The 22,426-nt window shown below is 40.6% G+C and overlaps 1 protein-coding gene across 4 annotated transcripts in view; it reads right to left on the bottom strand.

Annotated features, from left to right (window-relative positions):
* Ten-m (teneurin transmembrane protein Ten-m) overlaps positions 1–22,426 on the bottom strand; it is a 554,800-nt gene that overhangs the window by 514,186 nt on the left and 18,188 nt on the right. The window contains exons 2-3 of one of the 4 annotated variants that reach the window (XM_067359312.1): positions 21,236–21,911; positions 20,817–20,878 (exon numbers count right to left, since the gene is read on the bottom strand). The gene's annotated coding sequence lies outside the window, so the exon portion shown is untranslated. Of the gene's footprint in view, positions 1–3,686; positions 4,961–20,816; positions 22,021–22,426 lie in introns of those variants that run through there. The other 3 variants (XM_067359317.1, XM_067359311.1, XM_067359313.1) reach the window with 3 other exon arrangements.

Genomic DNA, 22,426 nt, shown 5'->3' with positions numbered 1-22,426 from the left:
CTCTCGCCACTCTCTCGTTCAACGTGTAAATATTTTACGAAAAATGTAATGTCTCTTTGAGCATGTCTAAAATTATTTGAAAGGTAATATTGCATTAAATAAATCGTAAGTTCATTAATTTGATGTAACTTTGTAAAAAAATAAACTGCATAAATTACGAAGAAATGTGCATATGCATATGCCACATCTCCGCGTTAAAAGCACGAATTTTACTCGAGTGAATTTTATTTCGTATATTATCGCAAAAATGAAAATTTTGTTCCGTCGCTAATAAATTTGTATCTGGCAAAATTTTGTTTTTTAAGAACACGATATAATCGTGTTACCGTAGTTTGATACGAACGAAGAAACCAAAATAATTTGCAACAAAATTAATTATATCTTTTGCGGCACGGGCAATTAATTTACTTGCGGCGCACAAACTTTTTCCCGCGTCAGGTAAACGTGTACGTGTGCGCGCTCCAGAAAATTCGCCGCGGTCGCACGCGACGTTAGTTTTTTCACGTAAACTTGGTTAAGTATAAGCAGCCAGAAAAAGAACGGCGCACATAAATGAATGTTACGCAGAATGCAAAAACTCGACCGGTCCTCCATTGAACTCTGTTAAATCGACACGCAACGGCTTGTTAGGCAGACATGGCGCAAATAAATGTCGACGGATATAAAAAAGGACTCGATCGTCGCGATAATTATATGTCGCTGACGAGACTGGAGGAAAGAGCAGGGAAGAGAGGTGTGTGTAATTCAACGCGTCGAAAGTTAGTCGTTATTAATTTCCTCGTTTCGCTTAATTAATGCCGAGTTGCGGCGCTTTCATTCAAGACTCGATACACGAGATTACCGCGCGTCATTTCAATCAACCACAGTGTAGAAACTTATGACTTCGTTCACCGGTGAGATATTGAAAATGTTAACTCAGCTGTTATTCGATTAATTACAACGTTACAGAAAAATAAAGTAGCAAACTAGTATGAAAGTTACTTAAGCAGAGAGGCTTGAATAAAAGCTATACTGTACGCGTCACGCGAGTGGCTTTTTACGCGGTCGCTTATCGCTTTCCGGAATGAAGCTGGAAAGTCTGGCTTCTTTTTCAGAGCCGCGCTAGAAAAGTTTAACTCTCTGAATTATTACTGACCGGTAATAGCGACAATATTGTTTTTGCGACATTGTCACTTTGTATCTTTCATAATAACGTAGCGCCTCTATTGAAATCGTGTCGCCATATCTGATTCTCTGTTCCTCGATGAAGAGAATCGCGCTGATTGTTAGAATTAATTAATTGGATTTGCAGTGAACATTTGTATCTTGTGCAAAAACGCAATTTAAATGGAAATTCCGTGACCCCGATTGAATTTGCAATATATCGTAACATTTGTTACCGAAGCTGCGCCTCACACAAGCATATGAATTTGTCCGCGATAGCGTTTTCGTTCTCTCGATCCGGTGTAGATTAATCTGAGAAATGCGAGTTTAATTATTTGTCTTTGGATTTTTGATAACACATGTCTGCGCGCGTGGACAAGAAAAAACGAGGAAGAGAGAAACGGATAATGCAGTCCGAAACATTGAATGGCAGCTGGTAAACCCCATCGAGTAGGAAAGGGCTTATTCTCGATTGGACAAATTGCCGCCAATCATAAATAATTGACAGACAATCGCAAGGGATTTAGATTTACCAGCTCGGCACGTCCATAACTTCGATACTGATTTGTACCAACTCTAAACCTTAATTTGGAGTGCGCTCGTCCATATTTGTATAACCGCGCGCGCGTGCAATACACGGGGGAAACCAATGCCGTTACGCTCTATATTCCATGCACGTCATTTTCATTAGGAATACGTTTAGTTGTAAAACGCTTCGCGCGCACAAGCACGCATTAATATATTTTGTAATATTATTAATATGCTCATTTCCAGCGGCTTTGTGTGAAATGCTTCATTGCTCGAGTATGCATCAAATATTATAGCTTCGTAAAATACATTATATTTCTCTATATTGATAATTAAAGTTCAACGTTTCAAAAATTTAGTTTAAAATTCTAATTACTTCAAAACTAATAAATTGTTAAATTAACTTTTAATTATCCCTCGCAAACTTTTAAATCTTCCACACTTTCTAGACTTTTGCACTAAGTAACATAAAAATTTTAATAGTTATAAGCGACTAAATTACGGATTGATTCATTTATTCGTAATAGCTCTTTTTATCCGAAAAAATATATAAAATATAAAGTTATTTATAATTAATATCTATTAAATGATACTCGTAATACTATATAATTGAATAGACGATTACATTTACTGCTGTAAATTTAAGAATCTGGAAAAAGTAAGCATTTAAACGTAAAACAGTACGATCATCGGTTTTATGAAGATTAACGTTTAAGCCGAAAAAAACGTAATTATTAAACCAGTTGCGGATTTCCTTGCAAAAGCCGCTGACGTGCAGCTTGCGTGTAGTTCGGGAATTTGTACGGATCGCGCGTGATTCGAGGAACAGACGTCATTGCCGTATCGAGACGACAAATACCAAGGGGTAGATGTACTGGCTTGCAGGGGTAGCATGCCTGCCGCGCGATCAGATACCAAAGATTACAAACGAAATACCACGAAGTTACTTTATTTTCGGGATTTCCGTCGTAAAAATGCCCGTCTAAGTAGACAGTCTATGTCGCTCGTACGTGTATCGCCATAATTTCTTAGATAACAAACAGATCGCAATCGGCAAAATATACGAGAATTTAAGTTTCTAGAACTTGATCCTATATTTTAAGAATGGGAATAAAAATAATCCAATGTAGAGATGTGAAAAGAGAGGAAAATAAAGACTAGATCGCGTCGAGTGTGAGAAGGAGAGATAAGAGTGCGCGTGAAAGAAAGAAAAGCGAAATAGACACGAAGAGCACGCGAGAGATTCGGTGGAGAGCAGGAAGATATAGATGAATAGTACAATGCGCGGAAGAGAGGAGAGAAGTAAAGCTGTTCTGAAATGAGGTCGACATAATTGCACCGCTCCCCTTACCCTCCGGTCGTATTGGAAGTAGACGGTCGCTAGAGCGAGGGATGTCGCAACGGGGTGAGGACAGATCTTCGTAAGAGAGTTGGCCGCCGTCCATTGTCTCGCGCAAAGAGAAAGAGAGAGAGAGAGATTAAATCATATCATAAGTCGTCCTAATATTTTTTATAAGAGAATATAAGAATTTTTTTAATCACTATAAACTCTTATTTATATTATTTTCACCTTACGAATACGTGAGAAAATAAAAAAAGTGTCTTACAATAACAGTTATAAGAAACTTGACCTGTGCTTTCGACATAACAATTAGTTCAACGAATTATTTCCTAGCGCACGGATGAGTGCATGAATTAATAATATTGAATATCGGAAAGTCATATTCTTTTTCACTCTCTCTCTCTCTCTCTTTCTCTTTCTTTATCAAAATACGCAGCGCATGTAGAGAGAAGACCTATTTATTCTGATATCAAGAATAAATTGCCTGACACAATGCCAGCAACACACTTGTTGCTCATTCAAAGATGATCATAAACAATGAACGTAGCTTACTCCTCCGAAATGTTTTCCGCTCCTCTCCGATCAAACATTAAACGATTCTCTTTACTTACAGTTTGCCACATAACGTACACTTCTAACGTAACATATAGTGATATTCGAACTAAAGACTCACCAGGCTTACGCTGACGCGACAATTCCCACTTCGGAAGCTTAAGCAGAGTCTGTTCTCCCGTCGTTTTTTTTCTTTTTTTTCCTTCGTCCGTATTCTCTTCGGTCTCTATAACTCTCTCGTCACGTCACGTTCTAACTGCCTTCCCGCCGTCCCCAGAGTCTACTTTACACAGATTGCACTGCACGTCACAGTCCTCTCTTTTTTTCCGTCCTCCCCTTCCCCCGTACGAACTCTTAAACAGTCGGAAAATATATCAAAGGGTCCGTGCGACGAGGCGCGAGTAAGGTCGACGAGACATTAACGCCTTCCTTCCCACAGCACACCACCGATGTCCGTAAATACAAGATCGAGAGAATCTTCTGTCCGGAGGACCACCGGGATAGCCTCCGGGAAGACTATGGAATGTTCGCTCTAAGCTCGTGACCGAACACGCCGTTGTCACGTGTTGAGTGGAGAAGGAAATTATTTATCATAAGAGAGTTCAAACTTCTTCCTCAAAGAGATTCTTTGATTGCAAAGTATAAATGTAGGAGAGTCAAGAACCGAAATGTCTCGAGAAACTGCTCGTCTCAAAGTTATGCTGAAAAACTATCGGCCGATTACGGACAGCTCGGAGTTTCAGCGAGTGATTTACGATCTAAGTGTCCTGAAACGGAATTTTTCGGGCATTCCTCGAGAGATACTATCCGGCACGTTTCCGCGAGATCGACGGATGCGTGTGCTTCCACGCTGGTCGGTTTCGTCCGCGCTGTCGTCCGGTCACGTGGCGATAGGTGCCACGTTCATCGATCGCGGCCGACCTTGGCGGTGCGTCGGTGGATGTAAGCTGTCGACGACCTGGTCAGTGCATGTATGACGGGTCACCGTTGCGCCCCAGGAGTTTAGATGTGCCGCTGGATGTTCTTCCCGCGTCACCGTGGCGTTCGCGCCGCAGAATCGACGCAGGGGAAAACGGCCTACGGCGTGGACGAGCAGAGATTCGTCCCGCGGGCGTATCGCAGGGTCCTTGCATTCGCGTGCGGGGGATCGGCGGCGCGAGCCGAGACCGCCGCGTTTCTTTCCTTTCGTCGGTAGCAACACACGCTCGTGTTTATGCTCAGGACGAGTGCGTTCTCCAGAGTCCACCGGGAGGATATACGTCCGTTCGCGAACTGTTCGCCAAACGTACTGAGGAACCCGGCGGCTGGTCCGCCGGTGACGTTGTGCCTCCGCGGGTTCGATTCCCGGATGGGCATGCGCCACGTTCTGCGCTTTCGGAGGGAGGTTGCCGCCGCCGCCGTTGCCGCTGCTGCTTCTGCTACTCGCGGAGGTGCATCCACCGCCGAGAGGTGGTTGCCACCGGTGGGGTTGCTGAGGGCTACCTTCCTTTCGTCCTGGGCCTCTCGCACTCTCCCTCTTTCCTTCGCACCGCTCCGCACTCTCGCCTGTCTCGCGCTATTTTTGCACGCTCATGTCAATTGGACTTCACTTTTCATTGACGTCTTCATCGATTTTATTACCATCGTATTAAATATTCTCATGTGAATAGGCGTCGACTTCAATCGCAATTATGAAAGCTTCCTTTCCCGGGACGTGATAATTAAATCTTTTACGCTGCCCGTTATTGATGGCTTAAAATCTTATCAGCTGTCGCGTTATGACGATAAAATCTATCGTGCTGTCCTGTTTTTACAACTACATAAGTCATACCTATACTAATAATTTATTATATGGAAAACTGCATCTAATATCGCAACTCCTCGTGTTTTTTTTATCAAAGTTCTTCAGTTTGTAAGATATAATTTTCATATAACATATTAATACGCTTGTGCAGTCAAAATATCCTCGTTTGCTGTGTCGCTGTTTAAAATAAGAGAAAGCGAGATTTCAAGAATCGATGCAACTTTTTGAAATGGATATATTGTATATTATAAATTTGACAACCTATGTAACCGTTTCCATGAAATGTCTATTTGTTGCGAGGAAACAGTTCGTGAAGCGAAATGGAGGGTAATTACGACTCGCGCACTTGTTGCTCTTGCAGTTGTTACCTTTCTGCTATTGCTAGCGAACATATCATACGTTTAAGTACTATGCGCTCTTAAGAAACTTATTACACACAACATTATTATGTCTTAAGAAAATTGAAACTTTTCTTATTTTGTCGCGTACTACATATATTTATGATTTGTTTCATAAACTATTGTACTACTACTATTATATTTCGTAGTAGAGCGATATAGAGCGATATAAGGAATCTATATATTTTATCGTATTTAAAAAAAAATCTCTAATCTTTACCCGAATAAAACTCAATATCAGCAAAATTCTGCCTTATGACGAAGTTCCCGATAATTAAATTTTCCACAAACTTCTCGATAACCACATCATTGTAACGCGGATAAACCGTTTCTCCGATATGCCGTGTCCGACGGTTTGCGGAAATGTAGCGGTATCATTTATTTACATATCGTTTATATCCGATCATATATATATATATATATATTGTCTCGAGTAGAATATACAACTTGTGTAAAGCACAGAATTGTATTTCTATGCTTGTTGGTCTCGCGTAATTAACGTTACACATTCTGCAATGTATGTTTCATTATGCGGGCTATGTATTGCTGCGCCATAATTAGTAAGCTTAAAGGTAGATATTATTCAAAACATAGTGATAGTCGTACGCGGGGATAGAGTGAATTTCGAAGAGTGAGACAGAGTGCATTGTCGATAGCCCGGTGGAGAAAAGTCGCGCGCGAAATTTCCGGGAAACGCTCCTTTTATATCGGCGCATTGCTTCATTTAATTTCAGCCACGAAGTTATAGCAAACAATGCGAGACATTAACGTCGGCTTATAACTTCCCAACATCTCTTAGCGAAATCTCAATTACCGAGCGCAACTTGAGAAGTGGCGTCAACTTCCGCGGCGGCATTCGCGCGGCACTAACTTCCGCCGTACGTAAAGGCACATACGTCGGCGCTTTCATTGGTCAATCGGGCATAAATTTCGACGGTGCACCGACGATAACCCCGAAGATGGAAACAATGCGCGTCGGCGTATCAACGTGTCGCTGCGGTTATCGTTGCGGTGGAGCACATATGCAGCTCCGACGTGGGGCCCGATTTCCGCACGGCGGAGAAAACGAGAAACCTACTTAACCCCGGCGGGTTGATTACACGCGGCAGGTGTGACACGCTGAACTTTACCAAGTCTCGTTTAACCGCGTGAAATATCTTACGAATTACGAATACAGGAGAGTTTCGGCGCGCTGCGCCGCATCGCGACCACTCGTTCGCCCGCCGATTCCGCAGTTAATTGCACTCGCGACCGGCAGTGCACTTTCTATCCCTGCAACGCGAACACGGGGTTGGAAGGGTCTGCCGCAAGTGCACTTCACGCGCGCCGCAGAGCGCTGGCCTTTTTGCCGATTATAGCGCGCTTCTCTCCATGGATTGGATCCGGACCGCGCGTGGCACAACAACGGCGAAACGTGAGCGCGAATTCATATGCGGGATCAATATCTATCGGCGCGTAAGCGAATAATGTTAGCGTCGATGAATCATATTTTCTCCATTAGTTTATTTCCATCTTTATCAGTTGTTGCACGCGATAAAAATTAATTAAAGCCAAAACCGGATTATTAACAGCGGCTCAGTCATCACGTACAGAAATAACTTCGCTTGCGGTTTTCCGGGTTATTGGGTCAACTCATTATCTCTCAGGCCAAGGACCGAGCCGTAATAAAATGCCTCAGTTCCGCAAAATCGACCTCCGAAGGGAAATTAATCTATTCCGGCGCGATCATTCAATCTTCTCGAATTGCAGTTTTTTACATTCTCGATGCTCTATATATGGCACAGTCCACACGAATATGCTCGGGATAAAACGAATCTGGTGAGCTCGACATTTGATTTCATCGAATGACCTACGCCGCGGATGGCTTTTCATGAAATCTACGTTCCCACATGGCGATCAATTGATTCAAAAATAGGGTAGATCGTCAATTCGTCGCGGCTACCAAATCGAAGCGCGCAACGATCAGCGGTCGATTGTAATCGCGATGAATTGCCGGGGAGTTACGATGCTACATAGGCCGTTACGTTTGTAACGAGTGAAACTAATATCTCGAAGCAGATTTTTCGAAAATGGACATTCGATATAGAGCAGTTCATTACTGAAAGAACCGGTGACAGTATTTTTAGTTATACTATCGATTTGAACGCAATATGATCACAGTCTTGAAATTCAGTAGTCGAATAATGTACTGTTACGAGAAAAAAATATCAGAAAAAACAAGACACAATGTAAATTATGTGCGCAGAATAATAATATCGATCGATAATTAATTTTATATTGGATTTATTGCATTTTGAGCCCGTTGCAAAATGTTTTTGCATAAAAATATACAGTTTAATATTGTAATCCTCCGAATATGTTTATAACGCTACAATAGAATTTAAGAGAATTTTACAATGGTACAATGGAATTTATTGTAGGATATTTTTCTAGATATTTGTTGCTAAAAGCTGATTTTTTGAGTCGGATTTATATTGCATAACCGTGTTCAATTAAAAAAACTCATATTTTTCATACGCAACATGTAAAGGAATAAAACAGGAACAATAAAAGAATACAAAAATATATAGGTATATCATAATATATAAAAAAATTATTCAGACAAGAGAAGAAGCGAAGAAAGAAATTCCGGAAGACGTTCCGTATTCCCATCTATCTTTATTCTCACGTCTTGGTATTAATTTCGCGATTATTAATTGCGAGGACATTATTAACTCGCGCCTCGACAGGAGAGGGGCCGAGACAACGTGGTGGGAGACGCTTTAAAATGCGCCAGGAATGCGCGCAAGGACGTAAAGGAGGAAGAGACTACGTCGAGAGGTACGACGAAGGTCACGGAAGCGGCGATAATGAAAGGGGAGTTAATCACTCCGACCAGACAGTACTACTGACAATGCGCCGCCGGGGGGAGGGAAGAACTTTGTATTTAGGAACATGAACTGTTCGAGCGTAGTTGCCTATGCAAATTTCGGTATTTCGAGCCCGAACATTTCCCGCTGCAAAAATGCAACGCACGTTCATGCGAGATACGCGCTCATCGGAAGACAGTACGCTTCGGCTGTTTTTTGTCTTTGGTTATTTTTCGGCGAATAATAACGCCTTTCCTTTTCGTACACCCAAGCGTGTTGTATTTCACGTTTAAGAATATTTACAGACGACGGTATTAGACGCCGGGATGATTTGTCATTGGATAGGTAGCGAACGCATAATGGTATTAAACGCGGCTATGCGTCAAGCCTTCCCCCCACAAAAAGTGCAAAAAAGCGAGGAAAGACTTTTTCCTTCCTTCCTTCCATACAATTCGCCGTAAACGTTAGGACAGATCAAAAGAGAGAGAGAGAGAGAGAGAAAGAGAGAGGAAGAAAATATTGCCAGCTGTAGTGTCCCTCGAGGACCTTCGTAACGCTGAACCAAAGGAATAACTTATGCCCCCGCTTCGCCGCGGTGTCGAAAGAAAAATGCGTTTGCGCCGAGCCAGCGATCGGAGGGAACAAAATGGATGATGGAGATACAATTCTAGGGTTGCCGACAGAATCTTAAATCACGATTTTTATGGTGAATTGTACGAAGCTCCGCGAAACTTACACCGCTTCTTAAAAACATCGTAAAATTTCATTTCCCTTACGCAGAAAAACAATTCAAATTATCCTCGGCAAAGTCTCAATACGCATGTACTTACATACATCTTCGGAAGTTAATAAAAATATCTCAGAAACACATCGAGGGGAATTCCTCAAAATACAAGGGATACAAAAAACGAGGATTCTTCAAAACACTGTATTTTTCTCTGAATTTAGAAACGAAAGCAGAAACGGGGTCACTCTAATAATACCGCCTTTCCTCCGCCATTAAAGGATACAACGCTGTCAGAAGAATCCATATACGGATGCACACTCTTGCATTCTATACGATTCTATACTAATTTGTGATGTATATTCTTGTAATTTAAAAAAAAAAAAATCATAATAAACTATAATAAACTATAATAATAAAATATAAGTAAAGAACAATCCCGTCAATTCTTATATACATTTAAATTTTTGCAATTCGCACATGACTACATTGTATTATAAAATATAACGCAAAAAATATCGACATATATATAAATTTATGGTCCAAGAATTTTATAAATAGTGGTGTGCGTGTATTATAGAGATGATACGAAATTTTTCTAGCATGATAAACGATAATTATAATCTAAGAATAATCTACAATTTTATTTTTTATTTTATATACACATAAAATTTGAATTTTGTGCACGCTCTCTTGCAGCACACCTTGCATCTACCATAAATTCGCTCCTGCCACTGCGCGACAGTAAATCCAGTTTATCGTCGCGCTCATCCTTTCACAGTATCGCTCGCATTGTTGTCATAAAGCATCGGGGGGCGCTTTTGCTGACCCGGCCGGCAACAGTTAATGTGTCCATCGTGAAAAATTCGTTAATTTCACAGTGGCTGCATCCGCGCGCGCGCGCGCGCGCTCGCTCGCGTGCGTAGTTGCTTCTCGTCGGCCGAACTCTTTTGTCCGTCGCGCCTGTGTATGCACCCGCTCGAATACACGCGAACGAACGCGAGACAAACCGGGATCCACTTGTGTTTGGGGAGAGTTACCCCTCCAGCAGTGCGCGTATTATTGACGGCTCAAATTCATTAGATTCTCCAGCGACGCTACCGAGGGGTTTGAGATTCCGCGAGGGTGGAGGCGATAGAGCGAGAATCCGAACTCCGCCCCGAATTGGCACGGAAAAAAAATTAAAACCCGCGAAACGTACATCGAATTTTTTTCCGCGAGAGTTGATTCTATACTAATATTGAGATATGCTGATTCTCATCTCGCGCATAAAAAGAAATATGAGATACGACGCACTCTAAAACGCCAAAGCGTAAATTAAATTTTTAACTGCATTCAATTTTTCAAATTTAGCTATTTAAAGAAAATATAACAATTTTAAATACATGATGTATATTTTTTTCACTTTCGCTTTTCATGTTTTAAAGATATGAGATAAAATGCATAAAGAAAACAAGACGTTTTCTCTCGAATAATGAGGAAAAAGAAGTGAATGAACAAGGGATTGGAAGTTTTTATAAAATTAAGAAAAGAAAACTTGAATGTCTTGGTCACATCATGCGCAGTGATAAATACCAACTTCTGCAACTAATTATGCAAAGCAAGATTCAAGGATGCCGAAGACTTGGCCGTACATCCTGGCTGAAAAACCTCAGGCAATGGTTTAAAATGAGCACCAAATCCTTATTTCGAGCAGCAAACTCTCGGGTGAAAACAGCCCTAATAATAATCAACGTACGATAAAAGGCACCGAAAGAAGAAGAATGAGAAAAAGATGTCGCTTATAATAAACAACCACAACGATAAGTCTGAATGGATTCAACATCCGCCGGACAAGTATATACGCGTTGTTCTCCTCGAAATTAACCTCCGGTTGCGCGCCGAAGTCGAGACTCTCGAAAAAAAATCCGGTACTGCGAAGTGCCTCCTCTGTTAAATTCCCGCCTTCCTGCACTTACGACCGTTGTGCAGGGCTAATAGGATTCGCGAAATTAATTACCCGCATTTACATAAGCCCCCGTAAACGTTTTTCTTTTCTTCCCTATAGCCCGAGACCCTCCGGCCTTCGTCTACCTTCCGTTGCCGCCGTCGACCGGCATGCGGAGGCGGACGAATAATTCTCGTAGAGAAATTCGTGATTACGTTAACGATATCTTCCGTCCCTCGTCTTCCCACCCACGCGCTCCGGTTCGCGTCCTTCCATTTCATTCCGACTGCAGAGCGAGTCACCGGCGTTACGCCTTTGCGTTTAGGTCGTCACGACATTGTCCGCGTCGCCGTGCCGCGTCGTCGGCAACAGCCGCGACACGGGTAACGAGATTTGTCGTCCAAGATAATTAGATTATCCGCACTCTGGACGGCCGGCGTAGTCGGCGTCAGTATGGAGCGAAGGGGTAAACGCGTTGTCCATGCCGCAGAGGCGACAACATCGTCCAGGTAAACGTCTGTTTGCCAGTTTTCAAAAAAAGAAAAAAAATACTTCCACTGTAAGGCTGCTTCGCGCCTGACTGTCACAGAAGATGATTGCGGTTTGCACGAGTTTGAAGCATTTAAGTTCGAATATAAGTAAAGTAATAAAAGTAAGAAATTGTTAGGATAAGTTGTATAAATGATCTTTAGATTAAAAACAGTTTCTCCTTTCTTTTATCCTGTACAAAGATATTTTTATTAAAGTAAGGAAAAGAGATTTATATTCTAATGTAAAATAATGTATAATTCTTTAATTTTAGATTTAAATAAAAAAAAACCCGAAAATTTGACAAGAAACTACGCCTATGATTGTGTACAAGTTTCTCTGAATACATTTTAAATACATTTATAAAGGATTTTACGTCGTATACGATGTTACGACTGAGACACCTCCATAAATGCAATGACGACACTGTAATAAAATTGCACCTTAGAGCACGCCGACATATAAACGAGGATTCCATAGAGCCACCCTTACCGTTTTCAGTAACGCGATTGCGTATGCACGCCGTCTCCGTGAAAGGAGAGAGGATAGAGGAGGAGCAAAGTAATTACTTGCAATCTATGTTTCTCCGTATCCGCCGTTTGCGCGCGCCAGGTATATATATCGCACCCCAGTAACAAGAGGCTGCCTTATCAACCGCCAGTACATGTCCAATCAATTTTCAACGTGACGGCACACGCCGCTTTTGTGGTAATATCTATTATTCGGTATCCCCGGGACCGAGCTGCATTCTCTACCCTCACGCATCACACACGTGATCTCCTCGTGACAATGGCGCACGGAATACCACGGAATTCCCAGCGCGTTTCCCGACCCCAGCTTTCCAGATCAAAAAGCGCTGAACGCTCGTAACTTCTGACGTCTGATGACGAGCCGAATCTCCGAGAGGCGCTTTGACGCGCGGTAATGCGTCCACGGTTTCTGAAGATTTAATCTACCCGAAAAACGTCCGGATTCTCATGCGAAAGATAGGCGAATGAAAGATTCAAAGTTGCAAAAGTTACCAATTTTTTAAGGCAACATCAAACATTACATTCTACGATTATACATATATAATTTTGCCACGTTGTTTTAATATATATTTGAATATTTAAAATAGTAATTAATATCGAGTAATAAAATATATTTGAATATTAAAGTAATACAAGTTTCATGATAATGCACGTTCATACTTTAATGCACGCACGAATAAAAAATAGCAGAAATACACGGAAAACAAAGATTTATCACTGCGCCATATTTTATGCCAACTCTGTAAATTATTATATGTAAATAACTAAAAAGATCTTAAATGTTAAGATTTAAGCATACTGAGAATTGATAAAATTTGCAAATTATTTGCTATTATATTAATGAATAAATTCTTGTTCACATAGCAGCGATAATTTTGCTACAACAGCGAAATTCTTTTCTCCGTGCGCAAGCTGAAAAATTACCGATATCACTAACTTACTTATTGACTCGACATAACTGAACCTCATAACAATCATATTTTACTGAGTTATCGTTCACTTTTACGGGGAGCACGCACGCAATAACTGGCAGTCTGAAATTTAATTGAGACTGAGAGAAGGTGCCGACGGAAAAAAAAAACAAAAAAATGTAACACGTATCGGGGTCATGTAAACGATCGATTGCTCGTAACAACCCGTAACTTCGTGGGTTAAAACGTAATTACATGTTTTTATAAATAATAATAGCTTAGCGAGTTGATTTATTGGCAACAATTGTGCTCGCGTTTTTCGCATTCAAATAACAGCTCGCAGTTCATCACAATACTAACGTTCTACATAATGACTCGCAATCATATAATCAAGTCAATTTTTATGATTGCTCATTTCCAATAGCATTCTATGCAGATACGACTATTTTGGCAGCTCGAAAGAAAAGAATTGTGACGTTGCATATGAGATCATGCATCTTGATGCTTTCTCGAAGTATCTTTCTTTTTTCTTAAAAGAGATATGATATTATATTACGCGAGGAGACTAGCAAAATAGCGAAATAAGACATCTGACGTAATTTTGTTTTCGGTAAAATAAATTAATAAAATTTGCAATCAATATTTAACATGAACAAATTAAATGCTTCAATGTCGTTATTACCAGCAGAAATTTATCATTCACAGTATAGACAATGGTTGTCAAACATGATTAATGAACGAACATCGAGATTAGAACAGAGAGCCGGACTAGAGAAAAATAACAGGCGAATTAATTAACATCAGACGGGAACGACGACCGTGCGGTAAAGAGAGCGGGAAGCCGACAAAGAAGACCGGGCAAAAATCGCCGCTGTGGATCCGGGCCGAATCGACAGATACAATACGTCTAATGTATCTCGGGGAAACAGCGGGGCGCAGCTACTAACCAGCCCTTTCCGCCGGACCGTAGTCTACCGTGGCTTACGTACACGAACGCGCAACACCATCCAGAAATTGAAAGTCGATTGAATAGCGCCCGCACCACGGTGTCGGGAATGGATACATGTCGATTGTGTCTGTGAACTTGAATCCCGAACTACAATGGACTCAATGAAACGCATCATTATTGTCCGATTTCTCTCTCCGCTGTTTCGGCTTCCTCATCTATGTCTCTTTCTTCGCCCACCCACCTTTTCTCCGCGCCGGCTCTCCGCACCAATGTGCGGAGGTCCGACATGTATCCGCCCCCCCTCCCCCCGCCCTTGCCCGCGCTACCGCCTCTCGCGACGAGATTTAGTTGGTGCAGCTGTACATATGTGAACGTATACGGGACGCGATCTACTACAACATACGAGCGCAATTCATCATTCAATCCATGAGCCGTTCTGTCGAGATAAACGATTCTGTGCGTCCCCGAGGAGCTTACGTCCGCTCGAAAGTATAATGTCAAATAGTTGTAACAGTCGATAAAACGGCGTATCGATCATGCGCGCCGTATCGATGCACACGGCGAAGCGGAAACGAGAAAATTGCACACTTTGGTGATTTTCCGTAAATAAAAAATTATAAAATGTTGCGATTCGTTAATCCGTATTAATGATACAACTTTTATGTGCCCAATGCACTAATTACTGCGCTAAATAAATAAACTAAAAATAGATGATGCAATAAACAATGCATTAATGTATTTACCAAATTATAATCCCAATTTGGATTAAAGTGAATAACATTAAAAAATAATGACATCGTGTGCTTAAGCAAATTTACTGGTATTTAAAAATATGACATTCTGCAAAAAATGTCGTGTATATTTATAGAAAAGAACAGCTGTTAACTGTAAAATAAAAATCTCGATATAATAATTTTTTTTTTGTATTTAAAGATACTCGATTCAATACTTCGCTTTTCTATCGGGCGCGTAATTCACGGTAAAAACACTAATTTTCCTATCCACTCCGATATCATCAATGAAAGCCATTACTACCCCGTTAATATCGATATACATCGCGTGGTCGCGTTACTCTGCGTATGAAAAAAAAAAAAAGAGAAAAATCAGATCGACGCGTATACCGGTTGATTCTTTTCACCGGGGCGCATTGCAGAAATTGATCAGGATGATTAATAGCGAGGGGTAAATCATTAAGTGGCTCATATATGGGCATAGAGAGCAAAGAGGAAAGCGGGAGGGGGGGGGACGAAAGGAGAGTAAAAGAAACGGCCGCGCATAGACAGAGAGAAGCGAAGGGAGGGGAGGAGGGGGATTGAAGCGGAATGAGGATAAGGGCCAGGCGGAGATACTTTCGATGAGGGATCCTGCTGCGGTGCACAAAGAGAAAGAGAGAGCGGGAGAAAGAAGAGGAGAGGAGGGCCGCGCGCGGTGGGTATTGAATGCGCTGCACCAGGCCTCCACACAGCTCCGGCTCCGCGCGCAGAGAGCAATTCCCTTTAGTTTATTTTTCCATGGGTAATGAACCCCCGTCCCCACGCGCTGCATCGACAAGGCCGGCCGCCCCTGCGCGCTCGCCGCCGCGAACAAAACGCTATTTCGCGATTCTGTAGTACTTCACGTTCGACCGCGCGTCTCCGCTTTTACCCTCACCTGCTCATTTTATAAGCCAACGCGCGCTTAACGCCGGCATTCGCTTCGCATCACGATCGAACGCGTAACGAGTAATTGTAGACGAAGGAGCGTAACATACGAACAACCTGCATCAATAATCGATGGTTCAGTATTAACATCCTATTTTCATATTTTAGAAAACACTAGGAATAAAATCAAATGTGCGATGTTAAGTATCTTGACATCATTATTTGGCAGTGAAGTAATCATTCAGATAATCGAGACACGTGCGAAATAACGTGGGATATTTTAATATATTTAATGCAAAATTCACTCCACAAAAGCAAACTTGGTGTTTTACTAAAGGTAACACTAAATCTTCTCAACAATAATTTCCGCGAAACGGTCGAGCGGTGAAAAAACTCTTTTTCTCCCATAAAGCAATGCAATGTCTCGCGCATTTACACGATGTCACGGCCGAATGTCTGAAAAAAATACGGTGCTTTTTCTCCGACTACTACGCATCCGTACTGCTGCGAAAGGAGTCTGGCCGCGAATTCCTGAGGGTATTCTCCGTGTCGTGCCCGAAGCTCGCTTTATCGCGCGCAACGAACGTCACTGGATTAAGCCATGCTGCAACGGTATATAAGCGATGGCGCCCTGGGCTATTGCGTAATCTACAATTTTATACACGCCGCATCCCATGTGGCGAAGTAGAAAAGAAAGTAGAGATTCGGTAGTTCTCGTAATTGCTTCGTGAATATGGACCAATAACAATGCGCGTTAGAACGGGACGCAGGACGTCCGTATGCACGGAAAACTCCAAACAGTTTTACTTCCAGCCCCTGAGTTCTCGGCTTACGACGCGCAAAAATGCTTATTTAATGCGCTGCAATGCGAGATCCTAACATGCGCATATTCAGTTTTTCGCAACTTTTATATCCGCAGGATAAGAATGCGTGACACGCTATTTATTTTACAGATGTTCTTGCGACTTGCTGTCAGAAGAACGACTATTGAATTGTTACTCCGGGCGAAAACTATATAGAAAATACGAAATTTTCTCTAAAGTAAAAAAATTTATATTTTATTAAATTCTATTCGTAATAAATTGTATCGGACTTGCGGTAATAAATAGCAAAGAATAATCAAATTGAAGATAGCGGGAAAATATAGCGGTATTATTGCAGGTATCAAAAGCAAGTATCAAACCATGTTCCGTTATGCGATAAGTGTGTCGATCAACAAGTCGAAACGGATCTCGAAATAGGTATGCGCGCTATTGAACTCGGCATTATCGATAAGCCGACGTTAGAGGATGCGGGACTGCGCTAAATTGTCGAGGATAGTCGGTGTTATTCGGACCCTCGCATTGCAACGTGTATAGGTAGATGCAGCGTGCATGCCCAACAGGCAAGAAGGGATCCGACGCTGATCATAGAAGGTGGCGGGTGAAGAGGGACGCGACGGGGCGGAGGGGAGAGCGGAACAAGATACCAGTCGTCCGTATAATCTGTAGATCTGACCGCGCGTGTTCTGCCCACGAATCCCGTGGGTGGTAACCGCCTCAGGGACCTGATTTACAGGTGTAACCTGCAATAACAGCTCGCGCTGCGACCTATCGAATCCAAGAACTTGAGATCGTACGAATTTCGCTATAGCGGGACGCCGAGAGAGCGGGCGTTTCGCACGACGCAGGAATCCGCGAAAAAGTCGCTTCTCGTGACTCGTACATCCGCTTGATTTCAAAATAATGCGCAAGCTGCCAGGCAAATTCATGTAAAAAAAATCCCCGTGCAATCCTCGCGATGCGCCTGCACGAATCCGTCGTTGTAACACGCAGAATTGTTCCTAGAGGCACCGACTGTCATATTTCTGTCTCTCTCGCCATTACACATTCAATAGTAGGATCCATTTTTTATCGGGTCGTGAGAAGCGACTCTTTCGCAGATTTTCTGCGTCGTGCGAATTCAAACCCAGATTTTTTTAGAGACAAATAACTTTTTTAATTATCGATTGAATCGCTTTCATCCGTCAGAATAATCTTTATAACGGTCGAAAAACTAATCGGAAATAATGTATCGTAAAGTATAAGTTGGTCAAAAGTCATAAAATATATATTATTACGAATTACGGTGGATTAGCACACGGAATATATGAAAAGCGTGAAATGAAAAACAGGTTAAATCATATATCAAATGCTATTACCGAGTGAAAAAAAAAATACGAATAAATGTCCATCGCGATGTGAAATATATCGAAGGACGGACTATACGCGGAAAACTGCAAAATGCGTTGCGGCACAGTACAGTATCGAAAATTGCGCACCCGCACCCCTCTTTTTGGTGCTACAGGTAATTATGAGGCTAATGATATACATACGCAGTAACGATATTGGTAGATTGCAGTTGGTACAACGAATTATTATAGCGATAATCAGTATCACGAACCAGAGAAGCCGATATCCCATATCCACAATTTGTAATTAAGAATTTTATTAGCGAAGATATTATGCGGCTAATCGTCGGTAATTGGTAAATGGCCCGAAAGCCATGTGCAGTAACCATCTCCCCGGATCGATTTTAGTACCGTCCAGCCAGGGGTCGTACCCACTGCTGAAATTTATTTGCATTTTTACACTGTTAATCCGGCGGTAATATATTTCCGCCAAGTACTGATTCACCGGTGGCGATTGTAAAATCGAGCCTTCGACAACGATAGATGAGCGCGCAAATTATTTCAAGCTAAAAAATATCGTTATTTCTATTTTCGTCGCATTAACTCACTAGTCAAACCGTATGCTAATTTATTTGTTCGCGTTGCAAATTCTCCGATAATGCAAGCTTTTTCGAACGGATATACAATCAAGCGAGTCGTTGTGAATCATCAATTTCCAATACGCAAGTCACGAAAATGTACAGAATAGGAATTATCATACAGAGCTTGCAGATTCGCTGCTTGATAACCATTAAAATTTCATAGCGACGAAAAGGGACGCGATGCGTGAACGATTTATTCAAATCCGAACAAAGACGAAACCGTGATAGGCAACATTGTGCTTGGCATCGCGACACGATATATAGGGGATGCGCTAAACAAAAGTCATTAGGGGGTAGAAAATCACTGTGCGTAACCGGTTCACCCCCATGTCGAAACCGTAGCCCCCGGAAATATTACTCACGTGTGTTCGCTATAAAGATTTACGCAAACATACACGCGTGATACACGCACACAGTCATTGTATCCGGAGAAAGATTTTTCTACAAGTTGATACCGTAGCACCGTACTACCGCGAAACATCGCTCGTGACATCATTAAATACCATTGAAATTACACGGCAAAAAGAAAGTGTCCGGTTACAAAGGGACGAGGTCTGCTTCATCACTACGATCGGATGCTTGCACCAATAAGGTCATCGCGGATACCTCGTGTATCCCAGTTTCTATGCACCGTCAATTACAGCAGACAGAGTGCTTGGTTCGCAAAGTTTCAAAAGAAGACGATGTTGACCTATTTTACATTGATTTTACTTGCAGCTTTGAAAGAAAAGAAATATTTCTCGCCTTGGCTGCAATTACAATCGACACAAATCTACAGAGCTGAAACGCTTTTTGTTAACGACATTGACTTGTTTATTGCATCGAAATGTTGCTCGTTTTCAGCGCAGTATTATCGTTACGCTGTTACGCGCGGAAGAATTTGAATAACTACCGCCAACAACTAGGCGCGCTTTTTATAATTCCACGACTAATGAGCTCCTTTTGTCGAGCGCACAAGTGTACGTAAAAGTTTTTAACTCGACGAGCAGGTTCTTGACAATGTAATATTAACAAGTACAATAAAAGTATATCAAACTATTTCACAACTATTGAAGAATAGTCGGAAGAAACCAATGGAAAATATTAATTAGCCTCACAGAATTATGAGAGCGAATAATGTATGAATGGATAATGTAAATGGATAATGTAAATAATAATGTCAAAGTGAATAAAGTACAAAAGAGAGTTTAAAGAGAATCCTATGATTCAGATAAATAGAACAGTTAAGCTCTATAAAAATAAAATGTTACAAACTTTGTTATATCTATAATAAAAACCGTAATATAATACTGTTAGTTGTTTTTGCATAGACGTATTACTGTTAATGCACACGCGCTCATATTTATTACATATGTTTATAAATAACTCGCACATTAAAAACGCATGAAAATATATACGTATATGAGAGAAATATAATAAATGTAGGAACGGCATTATAATATATATATTTCATATAACACATTAAAAAATAAACTGTCATAGACAATTAAGATAAAATCAATTTTTTCTGATAATAATTTTATCAAAATTATTCTGTAAATATTGGAGCAATTAAACTTCAATTGTTTACAGAAAAATAATATTTGATAAAAACTTTTTCTAAAATATAATAACGTATAATAGTTGTTATATATTACGTGCAGTAATTTGATTGATGTAAACTAATTACATATGTATGCGGGGGCGTTGCGACCGTCTTAAGCGTCCCTACGCTAGAAGTGGCTCGCGCGCCCCAAGCGCAAAGCAAAAAAAAAAAGTTCCTAAAATTCCTGCTATATTGCAACGCCCCCGATTATGTCGCGTGAAATTCAGAATTATATGCCAAAGACATTGAATCAGAATCGATATTACATATATCAGAATGATTTTTCTCACTTGAAAACAATTTTAAATACTTTAACAGCAAATTTTAATGATAACTATTGAATTTTAATTACTATCGAAATTTATAATATTCTCATTATCGTGTATTTCTCATAAATTTTCAAGTCTCAAAAAACCAGAAATTTATTTCAAATTTGCTTGTGACAATAAGAGATTTAAAGAGTATTTTGAGTAATAGATCAAACTGATGACAAGAAAAACCGGAATCTTACGCAATCTCTATAAACGTTCGGACGTAAATCAACATTATAAAAGCATTGAAGCATGTATCTTGTAACATCGATTCCATTAGATGCGTTAGCACTAGATACAATATTAAAGTAAAATAAATTACTCACCGGTACGATGCGCAGCAGCGGAGTTGTCGTTCTTTAACGATGTTTTGATCTGCAAAGTTGATCTGCAAAATAAAAAAGTAAATCCAGATTAGTGTTCAAAATAATTAATATTTATAAAATAATTACTGCGCGCATTGAACTTTGTATTCGTTTATTTATGCACACGTCTAAACAAAAAATTAAAATTTTCAAACATGTATTTTTTGAATAAAGAAAAAAGTTTAATTACAATACTTAAAATAATATGTAAAAAATTTCTAAGAATAGCAAATATTAATTTACTATTATAAATATTTCACTAAATAAATATTTTACTAAATATTTAAAGTATTTTAAATATTTTATACGCGCTACATTATATAATATTTTATATGCAATATCTTGTGCGAATAAAAAATAGCAAATAAATGAATAATTACCTAAGCGTTGCTCCGCCGGCGCCCGATGCTCCTCCTGAGCCTCCTCCTCCTCTCAGTGGTCCTTCGAAGCACTCACATTGAATCACACGCGTTCGCGGCGCATGCATTGCTCGCATGCGTACCTGAATACGAAAATCGCGCGATACTTAAAACGGCACTCCCGACATCACAGGCGAATCAAACCGAATTGTCCAAGCTGTGACGTTACGCACGAATTCCGTCCGCGTTTCAGACGACCACATTTACCAATTGGGGCACGATTCTTTCAAAACAGAAGGCAAAGATAAGCTCGAAGAAGATGAGGTGATTAGTCATCCAATCAACCGACTAGATACAAGGCATCTGAAAAGCAATCGGTAGCGTTTGACTAACTCCGGTAGCCGTCCTCGACTACCTTCGACAGTCCGGCTATCTGTACAACTAGCGCGCTGCACGTAGAACCGAAGATTGCCCTGCCGTAGTGGAGATTTTATGATTGAAACCGACCTTTCCCTCCCCCGAGCCAAGCCTAAAGTCAAAAAAAATCGTGTCCCAATATTTGTCATACAGCAAAAATGCGTTCATCTATAGATTCGCTATAACTCTCGGCATTAACGGCACTCCCGACGCGCATTTTGTTACACTATACGACGGAACGAATATATTTTGTAGCACCGATTACGCGCACAAAGTTGATCTGTAAAATAAAAAAATAAATGCAGATTAGTGTTTGAAATAATTAATATTTATAAAATAATTACTGCGCACATTAAACTTTATATTCGTTTATTTATGCATACGTCTAAACAAAGAATTAAAATTTTCAAAAATATATTTTTTGAATAAAGAAGAAAGTTTAATTAGTTGAATAATAATTAATATGTAAAATATTTCTAAGAATAGTGAATATCAACTATTGTAAATATTTTACTATATATTTAAAGTATTTTAAATATTTTATGTGCGCTACATTATATTAATATTTTATATGCAATATTTTATGCAAATAAGAAATAAGAAATAAATGATTAATTACGCAAACGTTGTCCCCCCGCGCTCGATGCTCTTCCTGAGCCCCCTCCTCTTCTCAGTTCTCGCAGACCAAGGCACTCACTCGCGTTCGCGTCGCGTATATGAAAATCGCCCGATATTTTAAACGAGATTCCCGACGTGTACTTTGTCATTTTAAGACAAAGATGTAACTCAAATATT

The sequence above is a fragment of the Linepithema humile genome, chromosome 7, assembly GCF_040581485.1.
Source record: "Linepithema humile isolate Giens D197 chromosome 7, Lhum_UNIL_v1.0, whole genome shotgun sequence".
NCBI classification, from domain to species: Eukaryota; Metazoa; Arthropoda; class Insecta; order Hymenoptera; family Formicidae; genus Linepithema; species Linepithema humile.
The sequence above is the reverse complement of the archived record's forward strand: the minus strand, read 5'-3'. Positions and strand labels throughout refer to the sequence as shown.